Source organism: Anopheles funestus, chromosome 3RL, assembly GCF_943734845.2.
Source record: "Anopheles funestus chromosome 3RL, idAnoFuneDA-416_04, whole genome shotgun sequence".
Classification (NCBI taxonomy): domain Eukaryota; kingdom Metazoa; phylum Arthropoda; class Insecta; order Diptera; family Culicidae; genus Anopheles; species Anopheles funestus.
Window position 1 is genome coordinate 62,667,964 of NC_064599.1, and position 21,617 is coordinate 62,689,580.

The 21,617-nt window shown below is 33.2% G+C and overlaps 1 long non-coding RNA gene across 1 annotated transcript; it reads right to left on the reverse strand.

Annotated features, from left to right (window-relative positions):
- Positions 1 to 25: 25 nt before the first annotated feature.
- LOC125767380 (uncharacterized) lies at positions 26 to 16,903 on the reverse strand. Its single transcript, XR_007418769.1, has 3 exons — positions 16,750 to 16,903; positions 14,751 to 15,654; positions 26 to 241 (listed from the first exon to the last, which is right to left on the reverse strand). It is a non-coding gene; the product is annotated as an uncharacterized LOC125767380 (long non-coding RNA).
- Between the last annotated feature and the right edge of the window lie 4,714 nt (positions 16,904 to 21,617).

Here is a 21,617-nt window from a genome sequence, read left to right on the forward strand (position 1 = left end):
ATTTATTTTAATGCGAATTGGTCGGTATCCAACGGATCGCCAATCTTTAACCTGTGGTCGATAGATGGCACTAATGGCTACATTTTCTTCATGAACGGTTATGCCCTCAGATGTCTGTGCCAAAAGTTATTCGAGGAACCAAGTTCCTTACCCTGTTTGATAAAATATAAAATTTTCCTCATTTTTGCAGCAAGTTTTGCCTATAACTCGGTCGGTATCCAACGGATTGCCAATCTTTAACCTGTGGTCGATAGATGGCACCAATGGCTACATTTTCTTCTTAGACAACCATGCTCTCAGATGTCTGTGCCAGAAGTTATTCGAAGAACCAAGTTCCATACCCTGTTTGAGAAAATGTAAAATTTTCCTCATTTTTCAACAATGTAGCAAAATTGAAAAATGTGATATATTTTAATGGGAATTTGTTGCAATAAGTTTCTTTTCACTCAAATAATGCTTTAAATTAGAAAAATAATAAAAAATCAGAAAAAAATTTTGAAAAAAATTTCAGCTCGAAAATTTCATAAGGCTTACCCCTTACGTTTTTTTTGAAAAATTTTGCAAAAAAAATTAAATTGATTTATTTTAATGCCAATTGGTTGCAATGTGTTTCTTTTCACTCAAGTAATGCTTTAAATAAAAAAAAGAGTGAAAAATAATAAAAAAATCAAAAAATTCAAAAAAATGAAAATTTACTAAGGCTTATTTTTGCACCAAGTTTTGCCTATAACTCGGTCGGTATACAACGGATCGCCAATCTTTAACCTGTGGTCGATAGATGGCACCAATGGCTACATTTTCTTCTTGGACAGCCATGCTCTCAGGTGTCCGTACCGGAAGTTATTCGAGGAACCAAGTTCCTTACCCTGTTTGATAAAATATAAAATTTTCCTCATTTTTGCACCAAGTTTTGCCTATAACTCGGTCGGTATACAACGGATCGCCAATCTTTAACCTGTGGTCGATAGATGGCACCAATGGCTACATTTTCTTCTTGGACAGCCATGCTCTCAGATGTCTGTGCCAGAAGTTATTCGAAGAACCAAGTTCCATACCCTGTTTGAGAAAATGTAAAATTTTCCTCATTTTTCACCAATGTAGCAAAATTGAAAAATGTGATATATTTTAATGGGAATTTGTTGCAATAAGTTTCTTTTCACTCAAATAATGCTTTAAATTAGAAAAATAATAAAAAATCAGAAAAAAATTTTGAAAAAATTTTCAGCTCGAAAATTTCATAAGGCTTACCCCTTACGTTTTTTTTGGGAAATTTTGCAAAAAAATTAAATTGATTTATTTTAATGCCAATTGGTTGCAATGTGTTTCTTTTCACTCAAGTAATGCATTAAATAAAAAAAAGAGTGAAAAATAATAAAAAAAATCAAAAAATTAAAAAAAATGAAAATTTACTAAGGCTCATTTTTGCACCAAGTTTTGCCTATAACTCGGTCGGTATACAACGGATCACCAATCTTTAACCTGTGGTCGATAGATGGCACCAATGGCTACATTTTCTTCTTGGACAGCCATGCTCTCAGGTGTCCGTGCCGGAAGTTATTCGAGGAACCAAGTTCCTTACCCTGTTTGATAAAATATAAAATTTTCCTCATTTTTGCACCAAGTTTTGCCTATAACTCGGTCGGTATACAACGGATCGCCAATCTTTAACCTGTGGTCGATAGATGGCACCAATGGCTACATTTTCTTCTTGGACAGCCATGCTCTCAGGTGTCCGTGCCGGAAGTTATTCGAGGAACCAAGTTCCTTACCCTGTTTGAGAAAATGTAAAATTTTCCTCATTTTTGAGCAATTCAGCAAAATTTAAAAAATGTGATATATTTTAATGCGAATTTGTTGCAATGTGTTTCTTTTCACTCAAGTAATGCTTTCAATTAGAAAAATAATAAAAAATCAGAAAAAAATTTTGAAAAAATTTTCAACTCGAAAATTTCATAAGGCTTACCCCTTACGTTTTTTTTGGGAAATTTTGCAAAAAAAATTAAATTGATTTATTTTAATGCCAATTGGTTGCAATGTGTTTCTTTTCACTCAAGTAATGCTTTAAATAAAAAAAAGAGTGAAAAATAATAAAAAAATCAAAAAATTCAAAAAAATGAAAATTTACTAAGGCTCATTTTTGCACCAAGTTTTGCCTATAACTCGGTCGGTATACAACGGATCGTCAATCTTTAACCTGTGGTCGATAGATGGCACCAATGGCTACGTTTTCTGCTTGGACAGCCATGCTCTCAGGTGTCCGTACCGGAAGTTATTCGAGGAACCAAGTTCCGTACCCTGTTTGATAAAATATAAAATATTCCTCATTTTTGCACCAAGTTTTGCCTATAACTCGGTCGGTATACAACGGATCGCCAATCTTTAACCTGTGGTCGATAGATGGCACCAATGGCTACATTTTCTTCTTGGACAGCCATGCTCTCAGGTGTCCGTGCCGGAAGTTATTCGAGGAACCAAGTTCCTTACCCTGTTTGAGAAAATGTAAAATTTTCCTCATTTTTGAGCAATTCAGCAAAATTTAAAAAATGTGATATATTTTAATGCGAATTTGTTGCAATGTGTTTCTTTTCACTCAAGTAATGCTTTCAATTAGAAAAATAATAAAAAATCAGAAAAAAATTTTGAAAAAATTTTCAACTCGAAAATTTCATAAGGCTTACCCCTTACGTTTTTTTTGGGAAATTTTGCAAAAAAAATTAAATTGATTTATTTTAATGCCAATTGGTTGCAATGTGTTTCTTTTCACTCAAGTAATGCTTTAAATAAAAAAAAGAGTGAAAAATAATAAAAAAATCAAAAAATCAAAAAAATTAAAATTTACTAAGGCTCATTTTTGCACCAAGTTTTGCCTATAACTCGGTCGGTATACAACGGATCGCCAATCTTTAACCTGTGGTCGATAGATGGCACCAATGGCTACGTTTTCTTCTTGGACAGCCATGCTCTCAGGTGTCCGTACCGGAAGTTATTCGAGGAACCAAGTTCCTTACCCTGTTTGATAAAATATAAAATTTTCCTCATTTTTGCACCAAGTTTTGCCTATAACTCGGTCGGTATCCAACGGATCGCCAATCTTTAACCTGTGGTCGATAGATGGCACCAATGGCTACATTTTCTTCTTGGACAGCCATGCTCTCAGGTGTCCGTGCCGGAAGTTATTCGAGGAACCAAGTTCCTTACCCTGTTTGAGAAAATGTAACATTTTGCTCATTTTTGAGCAATTCAGTAAAATTTTAAAAATGTGATAAATTTTAATGCGAATTTGTTGCAATGTGTTTCTTTTCACTCAAGTAATGCTTTAAATTAGAAAAATAATAAAAAATCAGAAAAATATTTTGAAAAAAATTTCAACTCGAAAATTTCATAAGGCTTACCCCTTACGTTTTTTTTTGGGAAATTTTGCAAAAAAAATTAAATTGATTTATTTTAATGCCAATTGGTTGCAATGTGTTTCTTTTCACTCAAGTAATGCTTTAAATAAAAAAAAGAGTGAAAAATAATAAAAAAATCAAAAAATCAAAAAAATTAAAATTTACTAAGGCTCATTTTTGCACCAAATTTTGCCTATAACTCGGTCGGTATACAACGGATCACCAATCTTTAACCTGTGGTCGATAGATGGCACCAATGGCTACGTTTTCTTCTTGGACAGCCATGCTCTCAGGTGTCCGTACCGGAAGTTATTCGAGGAACCAAGTTCCTTACCCTGTTTGATAAAATATAAAATTTTCCTCATTTTTGCACCAAGTTTTGCCTATAACTCGGTCGGTATACAACGGATCGCCAATCTTTAACCTGTGGTCGATAGATGGCACCAATGGCTACATTTTCTTCTTGGACAGCCATGCTCTCAGGTGTCCGTACCGGAAGATATTCGAGGAACCAAGTTCCTTACCCTGTTTGAGAAAATGTAAAATTTTCCTCATTTTTCATCAATGTAGCAAAATTGAAAAATGTGATATTTTTTAATGGGAATTTGTTGCAATAAGTTTCTTTTCACTCAAATAATGCTTTAAATTAGAAAAATAATAAAAAATCAGAAAAAAAATTTGAAAAAATTTTCAACTCGAAAATTTCATAAGGCTTACCCCCTTACGTTTTTTTTGGGAAATTTTGCAAAAAAATTAAATTGATTTATTTTAATGCCAATTGGTTGCAATGTGTTTCTTTTCACTCAAGTAATGCATTAAATAAAAAAAAGAGTGAAAAATAATAAAAAAAATCAAAAAATTAAAAAAAATGAAAATTTACTAAGGCTCATTTTTGCACCAAGTTTTGCCTATAACTCGGTCGGTATACAACGGATCACCAATCTTTAACCTGTGGTCGATAGATGGCACCAATGGCTACATTTTCTTCTTGGACAGCCTTGCTCTCAGGTGTCCGTACCGGAAGTTATTCGAGGAACCAAGTTCCTTACCCTGTTTGATAAAATATAAAATTTTCCTCATTTTTGCACCAAGTTTTGCCTATAACTCGGTCGGTATACAACGGATCGCCAATCTTTAACCTGTGGTCGATAGATGGCACCAATGGCTACATTTTCTTCTTGGACAGCCATGCTCTCAGGTGTCCGTGCCGGAAGTTATTCGAGGAACCAAGTTCCTTACCCTGTTTGAGAAAATGTAAAATTTTCCTCATTTTTGAGCAATTCAGCAAAATTTAAAAAATGTGATATATTTTAATGCGAATTTGTTGCAATGTGTTTCTTTTCACTCAAGTAATGCTTTCAATTAGAAAAATAATAAAAAATCAGAAAAAAATTTTGAAAAAATTTTCAACTCGAAAATTTCATAAGGCTTACCCCTTACGTTTTTTTTGGGAAATTTTGCAAAAAAAATTAAATTGATTTATTTTAATGCCAATTGGTTGCAATGTGTTTCTTTTCACTCAAGTAATGCTTTAAATAAAAAAAAGAGTGAAAAATAATAAAAAAATCAAAAAATTCAAAAAAATGAAAATTTACTAAGGCTCATTTTTGCACCAAGTTTTGCCTATAACTCGGTCGGTATACAACGGATCGTCAATCTTTAACCTGTGGTCGATAGATGGCACCAATGGCTACGTTTTCTGCTTGGACAGCCATGCTCTCAGGTGTCCGTACCGGAAGTTATTCGAGGAACCAAGTTCCGTACCCTGTTTGATAAAATATAAAATATTCCTCATTTTTGCACCAAGTTTTGCCTATAACTCGGTCGGTATCCAACGGATCGCCAATCTTTAACCTGTGGTCGATAGATGGCACCAATGGCTACATTTTCTTCTTGGACAGCCATGCTCTCAGGTGTCCGTGCCGGAAGTTATTCGAGGAACCAAGTTCCTTACCCTGTTTGAGAAAATGTAAAATTTTCCTCATTTTTGAGCAATTCAGCAAAATTTAAAAAATGTGATATATTTTAATGCGAATTTGTTGCAATGTGTTTCTTTTCACTCAAGTAATGCTTTCAATTAGAAAAATAATAAAAAATCAGAAAAAAATTTTGAAAAAATTTTCAACTCGAAAATTTCATAAGGCTTACCCCTTACGTTTTTTTTGGGAAATTTTGCAAAAAAAATTAAATTGATTTATTTTAATGCCAATTGGTTGCAATGTGTTTCTTTTCACTCAAGTAATGCTTTAAATAAAAAAAAGAGTGAAAAATAATAAAAAAATCAAAAAATCAAAAAAATTAAAATTTACTAAGGCTCATTTTTGCACCAAGTTTTGCCTATAACTCGGTCGGTATACAACGGATCGCCAATCTTTAACCTGTGGTCGATAGATGGCACCAATGGCTACGTTTTCTTCTTGGACAGCCATGCTCTCAGGTGTCCGTACCGGAAGTTATTCGAGGAACCAAGTTCCTTACCCTGTTTGATAAAATATAAAATTTTCCTCATTTTTGCACCAAGTTTTGCCTATAACTCGGTCGGTATCCAACGGATCGCCAATCTTTAACCTGTGGTCGATAGATGGCACCAATGGCTACATTTTCTTCTTGGACAGCCATGCTCTCAGGTGTCCGTGCCGGAAGTTATTCGAGGAACCAAGTTCCTTACCCTGTTTGAGAAAATGTAACATTTTGCTCATTTTTGAGCAATTCAGTAAAATTTTAAAAATGTGATAAATTTTAATGCGAATTTGTTGCAATGTGTTTCTTTTCTCTCAAGTAATGCTTTAAATTAGAAAAATAATAAAAAATCAGAAAAATATTTTGAAAAAAATTTCAACTCGAAAATTTCATAAGGCTTACCCCTTACGTTTTTTTTTGGGAAATTTTGCAAAAAAAATTAAATTGATTTATTTTAATGCCAATTGGTTGCAATGTGTTTCTTTTCACTCAAGTAATGCTTTAAATAAAAAAAAGAGTGAAAAATAATAAAAAAATCAAAAAATCAAAAAAATTAAAATTTACTAAGGCTCATTTTTGCACCAAATTTTGCCTATAACTCGGTCGGTATACAACGGATCACCAATCTTTAACCTGTGGTCGATAGATGGCACCAATGGCTACGTTTTCTTCTTGGACAGCCATGCTCTCAGGTGTCCGTACCGGAAGTTATTCGAGGAACCAAGTTCCTTACCCTGTTTGATAAAATATAAAATTTTCCTCATTTTTGCACCAAGTTTTGCCTATAACTCGGTCGGTATACAACGGATCGCCAATCTTTAACCTGTGGTCGATAGATGGCACCAATGGCTACATTTTCTTCTTGGACAGCCATGCTCTCAGGTGTCCGTACCGGAAGATATTCGAGGAACCAAGTTCCTTACCCTGTTTGAGAAAATGTAAAATTTTCCTCATTTTTCATCAATGTAGCAAAATTGAAAAATGTGATATTTTTTAATGGGAATTTGTTGCAATAAGTTTCTTTTCACTCAAATAATGCTTTAAATTAGAAAAATAATAAAAAATCAGAAAAAAAATTTGAAAAAATTTTCAACTCGAAAATTTCATAAGGCTTACCCCTTACGTTTTTTTTGGGAAATTTTGCAAAAAAATTAAATTGATTTATTTTAATGCCAATTGGTTGCAATGTGTTTCTTTTCACTCAAGTAATGCTTTAAATAAAAAAAAGAGTGAAAAATAATAAAAAAATCAAAAAATCAAAAAAATTAAAATTTACTAAGGCTCATTTTTGCACCAAGTTTTGCCTATAACTCGGTCGGTATACAACGGATCGCCAATCTTTAACCTGTGGTCGATAGATGGCACCAATGGCTACGTTTTCTTCTTGGACAGCCATGCTCTCAGGTGTCCGTACCGGAAGTTATTCGAGGAACCAAGTTCCTTACCCTGTTTGATAAAATATAAAATTTTCCTCATTTTTCACCAATGTAGCAAATTGAAAAATGTGATATATTTTAATGGGAATTTGTTGCAATAAGTTTCTTTTCACTCAAATAATGCTTTAAATTAGAAAAATAATAAAAAATCAGAAAAAAAATTTGAAAAAATTTTCAACTCAAAAATTTCATAAGGCTTACCCCTTACGTTTTTTTTGGGAAATTTTGCAAAAAAATTAAATTGATTTATTTTAATGCCAATTGGTTGCAATGTGTTTCTTTTCACTCAAGTAATGCTTTAAATAAAAAAAAGAGTGAAAAATAATAAAAAAATCAAAAAATTCAAAAATATTTTAATGGGAATTTGTTGCAATAAGTTTCTTTTCACTCAAGTAATGCTTTAAATTAGAAAAATAATAAAAAATCAGAAAAAAAATTTGAAAAAAATTTCCGCTCGAAAATTTCATAAGGCTTACCCCTTACGTTTTTTTTGGGAAATTTTGCAAAAAAAATTTAATTGATTTATTTTAATGCCAATTGGTTGCAATGTGTTTCTTTTCACTCAAGTAATGCTTTAAATAAAAAAAGAGTGAAAAATAAAAAAAAACAAAAATTCAAAAAAATGAAAATTTTACTGAGGCTCATTTTTGCACCAAGTTTTGCCTATAACTCGGTCGGTATCCAACGGATCGCCAATCTTTAACCTGTGGTCGATAGATGGCACCAATGGCTACGTTTTCTTCTTGGACAGCCATGCTCTCAGGTGTCCGTACCGGAAGTTATTCGAGGAACCAAGTTCCTTACCCTGTTTGATAAAATATAAAATATTCCTCATTTTTGCACCAAGTTTTGCCTATAACTCGGTCGGTATCCAACGGATCGCCAATCTTTAACCTGTGGTCGATAGATGGCACCAATGGCTACATTTTCTTCTTGGACAGCCATGCTCTCAGATGTCTGTGCCAGAAGTTATTCGAAGAACCAAGTTCCATACCCTGTTTGAGAAAATGTAAAATTTTCCTCATTTTTCACCAATGTAGCAAAATTTTAAAAATGTGATATATTTTAATGCGAATTTGTTGCAATGTGTTTCTTTTCACTCAAGTAATGCTTTCAATTAGAAAAATAATAAAAAATCAGAAAATAATTTTGAAAAAAATTTCAACTCGAAAATTTCATAAGGCTTACCCCTTACGTTTTTTTTGGGAAATTTTGCAAAAAAAATTAAATTGATTTATTTTAATGCCAATTGGTTGCAATGTGTTTCTTTTCACTCAAGTAATGCTTTAAATAAAAAAAAGAGTGAAAAATAATAAAAAAATCAAAAAATTCAAAAAAATTAAAATCTACTAAGGCTCATTTTTGCACCAAGTTTTGCCTATAACTCGGTCGGTATACAACGGATCGCCAATCTTTAACCTGTGGTCGATAGATGGCACCAATGGCTACATTTTCTTCTTGGACAGCCATGCTCTCAGATGTCTGTGCCAGAAGTTATTCGAAGAACCAAGTTCCATACCCTGTTTGAGAAAATATAAAATTTTCCTCATTTTTCACCAATGTAGCAAAATTGAAAAATGTGATATATTTTAATGGCAATTTGTTGCAATAAGTTTCTTTTCACTCAAATAATGCTTTAAATTAGAAAAATAATAAAAAATCAGAAAAAAATTTTGAAAAAATTTTCAACTCGAAAATTTCATAAGGCTTACCCCTTACGTTTTTTTTGGGAAATTTTACAAAAAAATTAAATTGATTTATTTTAATGCCAATTGGTTGCAATGTGTTTCTTTTCACTCAAGTAATGCTTTAAATAAAAAAACAGGTTGAAAAATAATAAAAAAATCAAAAAATTTGAAAAAATGAAAATTTACTAAGGCTCATTTTTGCACCAAGTTTTGCCTATAACTCGGTCGGTATACAACGGATCGCCAATCTTTAACCTGTGGTCGATAGATGGCACCAATGGCTACATTTTCTTCTTGGACAGCCATGCTCTCAGGTGTCCGTGCCGGAAGTTATTCGAGGAACCAAGTTCCTTACCCTGTTTGAGAAAATGTAAAATTTTCCTCATTTTTGAGCAATTCAGCAAAATTTAAAAAATGTGATATATTTTAATGCGAATTTGTTGCAATGTGTTTCTTTTCACTCAAGTAATGCTTTCAATTAGAAAAATAATAAAAAATCAGAAAAAAATTTTGAAAAAATTTTCAACTCGAAAATTTCATAAGGCTTACCCCTTACGTTTTTTTTGGGAAATTTTGCAAAAAAAATTAAATTGATTTATTTTAATGCCAATTGGTTGCAATGTGTTTCTTTTCACTCAAGTAATGCTTTAAATAAAAAAAAGAGTGAAAAATAATAAAAAAATCAAAAAATTCAAAAAAATGAAAATTTACTAAGGCTCATTTTTGAACCAAGTTTTGCCTATAACTCGGTCGGTATACAACGGATCGCCAATCTTTAACCTGTGGTCGATAGATGGCACCAATGGCTACGTTTTCTGCTTGGACAGCCATGCTCTCAGGTGTCCGTACCGGAAGTTATTCGAGGAACCAAGTTCCGTACCCTGTTTGATAAAATATAAAATATTCCTCATTTTTGCACCAAGTTTTGCCTATAACTCGGTCGGTATCCAACGGATCGCCAATCTTTAACCTGTGGTCGATAGATGGCACCAATGGCTACATTTTCTTCTTGGACAGCCATGCTCTCAGGTGTCCGTGCCGGAAGTTATTCGAGGAACCAAGTTCCTTACCCTGTTTGAGAAAATGTAAAATTTTGCTCATTTTTGAGCAATTCAGCAAAATTTAAAAAATGTGATATATTTTAATGCGAATTTGTTGCAATGTGTTTCTTTTCACTCAAGTAATGCTTTCAATTAGAAAAATAATAAAAAATCAGAAAAAAATTTTGAAAAAATTTTCAACTCGAAAATTTCATAAGGCTTATCCCTTACGTTTTTTTTGGGAAATTTTGCAAAAAAAATTAAATTGATTTATTTTAATGCCAATTGGTTGCAATGTGTTTCTTTTCACTCAAGTAATGCTTTAAATAAAAAAAGAGTAAAAAATAATAAAAAAATCAAAAAATCAAAAAAATTAAAATTTACTAAGGCTCATTTTTGCACCAAGTTTTGCCTATAACTCGGTCGGTATACAACGGATCGCCAATCTTTAACCTGTGGTCGATAGATGGCACCAATGGCTACGTTTTCTTCTTGGACAGCCATGCTCTCAGGTGTCCGTACCGGAAGTTATTCGAGGAACCAAGTTCCTTACCCTGTTTGATAAAATATAAAATTTTCCTCATTTTTGCACCAAGTTTTGCCTATAACTCGGTCGGTATCCAACGGATCGCCAATCTTTAACCTGTGGTCGATAGATGGCACCAATGGCTACATTTTCTTCTTGGACAGCCATGCTCTCAGGTGTCCGTGCCGGAAGTTATTCGAGGAACCAAGTTCCTTACCCTGTTTGAGAAAATGTAACATTTTGCTCATTTTTGAGCAATTCAGTAAAATTTTAAAAATGTGATAAATTTTAATGCGAATTTGTTGCAATGTGTTTCTTTTCACTCAAGTAATGCTTTAAATTAGAAAAATAATAAAAAATCAGAAAAATATTTTGAAAAAAATTTCAACTCGAAAATTTCATAAGGCTTACCCCTTACGTTTTTTTTGGGAAATTTTGCAAAAAAAATTAAATTGATTTATTTTAATTCCAATTGGTTGCAATGTGTTTCTTTTCACTCAAGTAATGCTTTAAATAAAAAAAAGAGTGAAAAATAATAAAAAAATCAAAAAATCAAAAAAATTAAAATTTACTAAGGCTCATTTTTGCACCAAATTTTGCCTATAACTCGGTCGGTATACAACGGATCACCAATCTTTAACCTGTGGTCGATAGATGGCACCAATGGCTACATTTTCTTCTTGGACAGCCATGCTCTCAGGTGTCCGTACCGGAAGTTATTCGAGGAACCAAGTTCCGTACCCTGTTTGATAAAATATAAAATTTTCCTCATTTTTGCACCAAGTTTTGCCTATAACTCGGTCGGTATACAACGGATCGCCAATCTTTAACCTGTGGTCGATAGATGGCACCAATGGCTACATTTTCTTCTTGGACAGCCATGCTCTCAGGTGTCCGTGCCGGAAGTTATTCGAGGAACCAAGTTCCTTACCCTGTTTGAGAAAATGTAAAATTTTGCTCATTTTTGAGCAATTCAGCAAAATTTAAAAAATGTGATATATTTTAATGCGAATTTGTTGCAATGTGTTTCTTTTCACTCAAGTAATGCTTTCAATTAGAAAAATAATAAAAAATCAGAAAAAAATTTTGAAAAAATTTTCAACTCGAAAATTTCATAAGGCTTACCCCTTACGTTTTTTTTGGGAAATTTTGCAAAAAAAATTAAATTGATTTATTTTAATGCCAATTGGTTGCAATGTGTTTCTTTTCACTCAAGTAATGCTTTAAATAAAAAAAAGAGTGAAAAATAATAAAAAAATCAAAAAAATCAAAAAAATGAAAATTTACTAAGGCTCATTTTTGCACCAAGTTTTGCCTATAACTCGGTCGGTATACAACGGATCGCCAATCTTTAACCTGTGGTCGATAGATGGCACCAATGGCTACATTTTCTTCTTGGACAGCCATGCTCTCAGGTGTCCGTACCGGAAGATATTCGAGGAACCAAGTTCCTTACCCTGTTTGAGAAAATGTAAAATTTTCCTCATTTTTCATCAATGTAGCAAAATTGAAAAATGTGATATTTTTTAATGGGAATTTGTTGCAATAAGTTTCTTTTCACTCAAATAATGCTTTAAATTAGAAAAATAATAAAAAATCAGAAAAAAATTTTGAAAAAATTTTCAACTCGAAAATTTCATAAGGCTTACCCCTTACGTTTTTTTTGGGAAATTTTGCAAAAAAATTAAATTGATTTATTTTAATGCCAATTGGTTGCAATGTGTTTCTTTTCACTCAAGTAATGCTTTAAATAAAAAAAAAGTGAAAAATAATAAAAAAATCAAAACATTCAAAAAAATGAAAATTTACTAAGGCTCATTTTTGCACCAAGTTTTGCCTATAACTCGGTCGGTATACAACGGATCGCCAATCTTTAACCTGTGGTCGATAGATGGCACCAATGGCTACGTTTTCTTCTTGGACAGCCATGCTCTCAGGTGTCCGTACCGGAAGTTATTCGAGGAACCAAGTTCCTTACCCTGTTTGATAAAATATAAAATTTTCCTCATTTTTGCACCAAATTTTGGCTATAACTCGGTCGGTATCCAACGGATCGCCAATCTTTAACCTGTGGTCGATAGATGGCACCAATGGCTACATTTTCTTCTTGGGCGGCCATTCCCTCAGATGTATGTGCCAGAAGATATTCGAGGAACCAAGTTCCTTACCCTGTTTGAGAAAATGTAAAATTTTCCTCATTTTTGAGCAATTCAGCAAAATTTTAAAAATGTGATATATATTAATGCGAATTTGTTGCAATGTGTTTCTTTTCACTCAAGTAATGCTTTAAATTAGAAAAGTAATAAAAAATCAGAAAAATATTTTGAAAAAAATTTCAACTCGAATATTTCATAAGGCTTACCCCTTACGTTTTTTTTGGGAAATTTTGCAAAAAAAATTAAATTGATTTATTTTAATGCCAATTGGTTGCAATGTGTTTCTTTTCACTCAAGTAATGCTTTAAATAAAAAAAAGAGTGAAAAATAATAAAAAAATCAAAAAATTCAAAAAAAATGAAAATTTACTAAGGCTCATTTTTGCACCAAGTTTTGCCTATAACTCGGTCGGTATACAACGGATCGCCAATCTTTAACCTGTGGTCGATAGATGGCACCAATGGCTACATTTTCTTCTTGGACAGCCATGCTCTCAGATGTCCGCGCCAGAAGTTATTCGAGGAACCAAGTTCCATACCTTGTTTGAGAAAATGTAAAATTTTCCTCATTTTTGCACCAAATTTTGGCTATAACTCGGTCGGTATCCAACGGATCGCCAATCTTTAACCTGTGGTCGATAGATGGCACCAATGGCTACATTTTCTTCTTGGGCGGCCATTCCCTCAGATGTATGTGCCAGAAGATATTCGAGGAACCAAGTTCCTTACCCTGTTTGAGAAAATGTAAAATTTTCCTCATTTTTGAGCAATTCAGCAAAATTTTAAAAATGTGATATATATTAATGCGAATTTGTTGCAATGTGTTTCTTTTCACTCAAGTAATGCTTTAAATTAGAAAAATAATAAAAAATCAGAAAAATATTTTGAAAAAAATTTCAACTCGAAAATTTCATAAGGCTTACCCCTTACGTTTTTTTTGGGAAATTTTGCAAAAAAATTAAATTGATTTATTTTAATGCCAATTGGTTGCAATGTGTTTCTTTTCACTCAAGTAATGCTTTAAATAAAAAACAGAGTGAAAAATAATAAAAAAATCAAAAAATTCAAAAAAATGAAAATTTACTAAGGCTCATTTTTGCACCAAGTTTTGCCTATAACTCGGTCGGTATACAACGGATCGCCAATCTTTAACCTGTGGTCGATAGATGGCACCAATGGCTACGTTTTCTTCTTGGACAGCCATGCTCTCAGGTGTCCGTACCGGAAGTTATTCGAGGAACCAAGTTCCTTACCCTGTTTGATAAAATATAAAATTTTCCTCATTTTTGCACCAAATTTTGGCTATAACTCGGTCGGTATCCAACGGATCGCCAATCTTTAACCTGTGGTCGATAGATGGCACCAATGGCTACATTTTCTTCTTGGGCGGCCATTCCCTCAGATGTATGTGCCAGAAGATATTCGAGGAACCAAGTTCCTTACCCTGTTTGAGAAAATGTAAAATTTTCCTCATTTTTGAGCAATTCAGCAAAATTTTAAAAATGTGATATATATTAATGGGAATTTGTTGCAATAAGTTTCTTTTCACTCAAGTAATGCTTTAAATTAGAAAAATAATAAAAAATCAGAAAAAAAATTTGAAAAAAATTTCCGCTCGAAAATTTCATAAGGCTTACCCCTTACGTTTTTTTTGGGAAATTTTGCAAAAAAAATTAAATTGATTTATTTTAATGCCAATTGGTTGCAATGTGTTTCTTTTCACTCAAGTAATGCTTTAAATAAAAAAAAGAGTGAAAAATAAAAAAAAACAAAAATTCAAAAAAATGAAAATTTTACTAAGGCTCATTTTTGCACCAAGTTTTGCCTATAACTCGGTCGGTATACAACGGATCGCCAATCTTTAACCTGTGGTCGATAGATGGCACCAATGGCTACATTTTCTTCTTGGACAGCCATGCTCTCAGGTGTCCGTACCGGAAGTTATTCGAGGAACCAAGTTCCTTACCCTGTTTGATAAAATATAAAATATTCCTCATTTTTGCACCAAGTTTTGCCTATAACTCGGTCGGTATACAACGGATCGCCAATCTTTAACCTGTGGTCGATAGATGGCACCAATGGCTACATTTTCTTCTTGGACAGCCATGCTCTCAGATGTCTGTGCCAGAAGTTATTCGAAGAACCAAGTTCCATACCCTGTTTGAGAAAATGTAAAATTTTCCTCATTTTTCACCAATGTAGCAAAATTGAAAAATGTGATATATTTTAATGGGAGTTTGTTGCAATAAGTTTCTTTTCACTCAAATAATGCTTTAAATTAGAAAAATAATAAAAAATCAGAAAAAAAATTTGAAAAAAATTTCAACTCGAAAATTTCATAAGGCTTACCCCTTACGTTTTTTTTGGGAAATTTTGCAAAAAAAATTAAATTGATTTATTTTAATGCCAATTGGTTGCAATGTGTTTCTTTTCACTCAAGTAATGCTTTAAATAAAAAAAAGAGTGAAAAATAATAAAAAAATCAAAAAATTCAAAAAAATGAAAATTTACTAAGGCTCATTGTTGCACCAAGTTTTGCCTATAACTCGGTCGGTATACAACGGATCGCCAATCTTTAACCTGTGGTCGATAGATGGCACCAATGGCTACATTTTCTTCTTGGACAGCCATGCTCTCAGGTGTCCGTACCGGAAGTTATTCGAGAAACCAAGTTCCTTACCCTGTTTGATAAAATATAAAATTTTCCTCATTTTTGCACCAAGTTTTGCCTATAACTCGGTCGGTATCCAACGGATCGCCAATCTTTAACCTGTGGTCGATAGATGGCACCAAGGGCTACATTTTCTTCTTGGACAGCCATGCTCTCAGGTGTCCGTACCGGAAGTTATTCGAGGAACCAAGTTCCTTACCCTGTTTGATAAAATGTAAAATTTTCCTCATTTTTGCACCAAGTTTTGCCTATAACTCGGTCGGTATCAAACGGATCGCCAATCTTTAACCTGTGGTCGATAGATGGCACCAAGGGCTACATTTTCTTCTTGGACAGCCATGCTCTCAGGTGTCCGTACCGGAAGTTATTCGAGGAACCAAGTTCCTTACCCTGTTTGATAAAATATAAAATTTTCCTCATTTTTGCACCAAGTTTTGCCTATAACTCGGTCGGTATCCAACGGATCGCCAATCTTTAACCTGTGGTCGATAGATGGCACCAATGGCTACGTTTTCTGCTTGGACAGCCATGCTCTCAGGTGTCCGTACCGGAAGTTATTCGAGGAACCAAGTTCCTTACCCTGTTTGAGAAAATATAAAATTTTCCTCATTTTTGCACCAAGTTTTGCCTATAACTCCGTCGGTATCCAACGGATCGCCAATCTTTAACCTGTGGTCGATAGATGGCACCAATGGCTACATTTTCTTCTTGGACAGCCATGCTCTCAGATGTCTGTGCCAGAAGTTATTCGAAGAACCAAGTTCCATACCCTGTTTGAGAAAATGTAAAATTTTCCTTATTTTTCACCAATGTATCAAAATTGAAAAATGTGATATATTTTAATGGGAATTTGTTGCAATAAGTTTCTTTTCACTCAAATAATGCTTTAAATTAGAAAAATAATAAAAAATCAGAAAAAAATTTTTAAAAAATTTCCAGCTCGAAAATTTCATAAGGCTTACCCCTTACGTTTTTTTTGAAAAATTTTGCTAAAAAAATTAAATTGATTTATTTTAATGCCAATTGGTTGCAATGTGTTTCTTTTCACTCAAGTAATGCTTTAAATAAAAAAAAAGGTTGAAAAATAATAAAAAAATCAAAAAATTCAAAAAAATGAAAATTTACTAAGGCTTATTTTTGCACCAAGATTTGCCTATAACTCGGTCGGTATACAACGGATCGCCAATCTTTAACCTGTGGTCGATAGATGGCACCAATGGCTACGTTTTCTTCTTGGACAGCCATGCTCTCAGGTGTCCGTACCGGAAGTTATTCGAGGAACCAAGTTCCGTACCCTGTTTGATAAAATATAAAATTTTCCTCATTTTTGCACCAAGTTTTGCCTATAACTCGGTCGGTATCCAACGGATCGCCAATCTTTAACCTGTGGTCGATAGATGGCACCAATGGCTACATTTTCTTCTTGGACAGCCATGCTCTCAGGTGTCCGTGCCGGAAGTTATTCGAGGAACCAAGTTCCTTACCCTGTTTGAGAAAATGTAAAATTTTGCTCATTTTTGAGCAATTCAGCAAAATTTAAAAAATGTGATATATTTTAATGTCAATTGGTTGCAATGTGTTTTTGTTCACTCAAGTAATGCTTTAAATTAGAAAAATAATAAAAAATCAGAAAATAATTTTGAAAAAACTTTCAACTCGAAAATTTCATAAGGCTTACCCCCTTACGTTTTTTTTGGGAAATTTTGCAAAAAAATTAAATTGATTTATTTTAACGCCAATTGGTTGCAATGTGTTTCTTTTCACTCAAGTAATGCTTTAAATAAAAAAAAGAGTGAAAAATAATAAAAAAATCAAAAAATTCAAAAAAATGAAAATTTACTAAGGCTCATTGTTGCACCAAGTTTTGCCTATAACTCGGTCGGTATACAACGGATCGCCAATCTTTAACCTGTGGTCGATAGATGGCAGCAATGGCTACGTTTTTTTCTTGGACAGCCATGCTCTCAGGTGTCCGTACCGGAAGTTATTCGAGGAACCAAGTTCCGTACCCTGTTTGATAAAATATAAAATTTTCCTCATTTTTGCACCAAGTTTTGCCTATAACTCGGTCGGTATCCAACGGATCGCCAATCTTTAACCTGTGGTCGATAGATGGCACCATTGGCTACATTTTCTTCTTGGACAGCCATGCTCTCAGGTGTCCGTGCCGGAAGTTATTCGAGGAACCAAGTTCCTTACCCTGTTTGAGAAAATGTAAAATTTTGCTCATTTTTGAGCAATTCAGCAAAATTTAAAAAATGTGATATATTTTAATGCGAATTTGTTGCAATGTGTTTCTTTTCACTCAAGTAATGCTTTAATTAGAAAAATAATAAAAAATCAGAAAAAAATTTTGAAAAAAATTTCAACTCGAAAATTTCATAAGGCTTACCCCTTACGTTTTTTTTGAAAAATTTTGCTAAAAAAATTAAATTGATTTATTTTAATGCTAATTGGTTGAAATGTGTTTCTTTTCACTCAAGTAATGCTTTAAATAAAAAAAAGAGTGAAAAATAATAAAAAAATCAAAAAATTCAAAAAAATGAAAATTTACTAAGGCTCATATTTGCACCAAGTTTTGCCTATAACTCGGTCGGTATACAACGGATCGCCAATCTTTAACCTGTGGTCGATAGATGGCACCAATGGCTACATTTTCTTCTTGGACAGCCATGCTCTCAGGTGTCCGTACCGGAAGTTATTCGAGAAACCAAGTTCCTTACCCTGTTTGATAAAATATAAAATTTTCCTCATTTTTGCACCAAGTTTTGCCTATAACTCGGTCGGTATCCAACGGATTGCCAATCTTTAACCTGTGGTCGATAGATGGCACCAATGGCTACATTTTCTTCTTGGACAGCCATGCTCTCAGGTGTCCGTGCCGGAAGTTATTCGAGGAACCAAGTTCCTTACCCTGTTTGAGAAAATGTAAAATTTTGCTCATTTTTGAGCAATTCAGCAAAATTTAAAAAATGTGATATATTTTAATGTCAATTGGTTGCAATGTGTTTTTGTTCACTCAAGTAATGCTTTAAATTAGAAAAATAATAAAAAATCAGAAAATAATTTTGAAAACTTTCAACTCGAAAATTTCATAAGGCTTACCCCCTTACGTTTTTTTTGGGAAATTTTGCAAAAAAATTAAATTGATTTATTTTAATGCCAATTGGTTGCAATGTGTTTCTTTTCACTCAAGTAATGCTTTAAATAAAAAAAAGAGTGAAAAATAATAAAAAAATCAAAAAATTCAAAAAAATGAAAATTTACTAAGGCTCATTGTTGCACCAAGTTTTGCCTATAACTCGGTCGGTATACAACGGATCGCCAATCTTTAACCTGTGGTCGATAGATGGCAGCAATGGCTACGTTTTTTTCTTGGACAGCCATGCTCTCAGGTGTCCGTACCGGAAGTTATTCGAGGAACCAAGTTCCGTACCCTGTTTGATAAAATATAAAATTTTCCTCATTTTTGCACCAAGTTTTGCCTATAACTCGGTCGGTATCCAACGGATCGCCAATCTTTAACCTGTGGTCGATAGATGGCACCATTGGCTACATTTTCTTCTTGGACAGCCATGCTCTCAGGTGTCCGTGCCGGAAGTTATTCGAGGAACCAAGTTCCTTACCCTGTTTGAGAAAATGTAAAATTTTGCTCATTTTTGAGCAATTCAGCAAAATTTAAAAAATGTGATATATTTTATTGCGAATTTGTTGCAATGTGTTTCTTTTCACTCAAGTAATGCTTTAATTAGAAAAATAATAAAAAATCAGAAAAAAATTTTGAAAAAAATTTCAACTCGAAAATTTCATAAGGCTTACCCCTTACGTTTTTTTTGAAAAATTTTGCTAAAAAAATTAAATTGATTTATTTTAATGCTAATTGGTTGAAATGTGTTTCTTTTCACTCAAGTAATGCTTTAAATAAAAAAAAGAGTGAAAAATAATAAAAAAATCAAAAAATTCAAAAAAATGAAAATTTACTAAGGCTCATATTTGCACCAAGTTTTGCCTATAACTCGGTCGGTATACAACGGATCGCCAATCTTTAACCTGTGGTCGATAGATGGCACCAATGGCTACATTTTCTTCTTGGACAGCCATGCTCTCAGGTGTCCGTACCGGAAGTTATTCGAGAAACCAAGTTCCTTACCCTGTTTGATAAAATATAAAATTTTCCTCATTTTTGCACCAAGTTTTGCCTATAACTCGGTCGGTATCCAACGGATTGCCAATCTTTAACCTGTGGTCGATAGATGGCACCAATGGCTACATTTTCTTCTTGGACAGCCATGCTCTCAGGTGTCCGTGCCGGAAGTTATTCGAGGAACCAAGTTCCTTACCCTGTTTGAGAAAATGTAAAATTTTGCTCATTTTTGAGCAATTCAGCAAAATTGAAAAATGTGATATATTTTAATGGGAATTTGTTGCAATAAGTTTCTTTTCACTCAAATAATGCTTTAAATTAGAAAAGTAATAAAAAATCAGAAAAATATTTTGAAAAAATTTCAACTCGAAAATTTCATAAGGCTTACCCCTTACGTTTTTTTTGGGAAATTTTGCAAAAAAAATTAAATTGATTTATTTTAATGCCAATTGGTTGCAATGTGTTTCTTTTCACTCAAGTAATGCTTTAAATAAAAAAAAGAGTGAAAAATAAAAAAAAAAATCAAAAAATTCAAAAAAAATGAAAATTTACTAAGGCTCATTTTTGCACCAAGTTTTGCCTATAACTCGGTCGGTATACAACGGATCGCCAATCTTTAACCTGTGGTCGATAGATGGCACCAATGGCTACATTTTCTTCTTGGACAGCCATGCTCTCAGATGTCCGCGCCAGAAGTTATTCGAGGAACCAAGTTCCATACCCTGTTTGAGAAAATGTAAAATTTTCCTCATTTTTCACCAATGTAGCAAAATTTTAAAAATGTGATATATTTTAATGGGAATTTGTTGCAATAAGTTTCTTTTCACTCAAGTAATGCTTTAAATTAGAAAAATAATAAAAAATCAGAAAAAAAATTTGAAAAAAATTTCCGCTCGAAAATTTCATAAGGCTTACCCCTTACGTTTTTTTTGGGAAATTTTGCAAAAAAAAATAAATTGATTTATTTTAATGCCAATTGGTTGCAATGTGTTTCTTTTCACTCAAGTAATGCTTTAAATAAAAAAAAGAGTGAAAAATAAAAAAAAACAAAAATTCAAAAAAATGAAAATTTACTAAGGCTCATTTTTGCACCAAGTTTTGCCTATAACTCGGTCGGTATACAACGGATCGCCAATCTTTAACCTGTGGTCGATAGATGGCACCAATGGCTACATTTTCTTCTTGGACAGCCATGCTCTCAGGTGTCCGTACCGGAAGTTATTCGAGGAACCAAGTTCCTTACCCTGTTTGATAAAATATAAAATATTCCTCATTTTTGCACCAAGTTTTGCCTATAACTCGGTCGGTATACAACGGATCGCCAATCTTTAACCTGTGGTCGATAGATGGCACCAAGGGCTACATTTTCTTCTTGGACAGCCATGCTCTCAGGTGTCCGTACCGGAAGTTATTCGAGGAACCAAGTTCCATACCCTGTTTGAGAAAATGTAAAATTTTCTTCATTTTTCACCAATGTAGCAAATTGAAAAATGTGATATATTTTAATGGGAATTTGTTGCAATAAGTTTCTTTTCACTCAAATAATGCTTTAAATTAGAAAAATAATAAAAAATCAGAAAAAAAATTTGAAAAAAATTTCAACTCGAAAATTTCATAAGGCTTACCCCTTACGTTTTTTTTAGGAAATTTTGCAAAAAAAATTAAATTGATTTATTTTAATGCCAATTGGTTGCAATGTGTTTCTTTTCACTCAAGTAATGCTTTAAATAAAAAAAAGAGTGAAAAATAATAAAAAAATCAAAAAATTCAAAAAAATGAAAATTTACTAAGGCTCATTGTTGCACCAAGTTTTGCCTATAACTCGGTCGGTATACAACGGATCGCCAATCTTTAACCTGTGGTCGATAGATGGCACCAATGGCTACATTTTCTTCTTGGACAGCCATGCTCTCAGGTGTCCGTACCGGAAGTTATTCGAGGAACCAAGTTCCTTACCCTGTTTGATAAAATATAAAATTTTCCTCATTTTTGCACCAAGTTTTGCCTATAACTCGGTCGGTATCCAACGGATCGCCAATCTTTAACCTGTGGTCGATAGATGGCACCAAGGGCTACATTTTCTTCTTGGACAGCCATGCTCTCAGGTG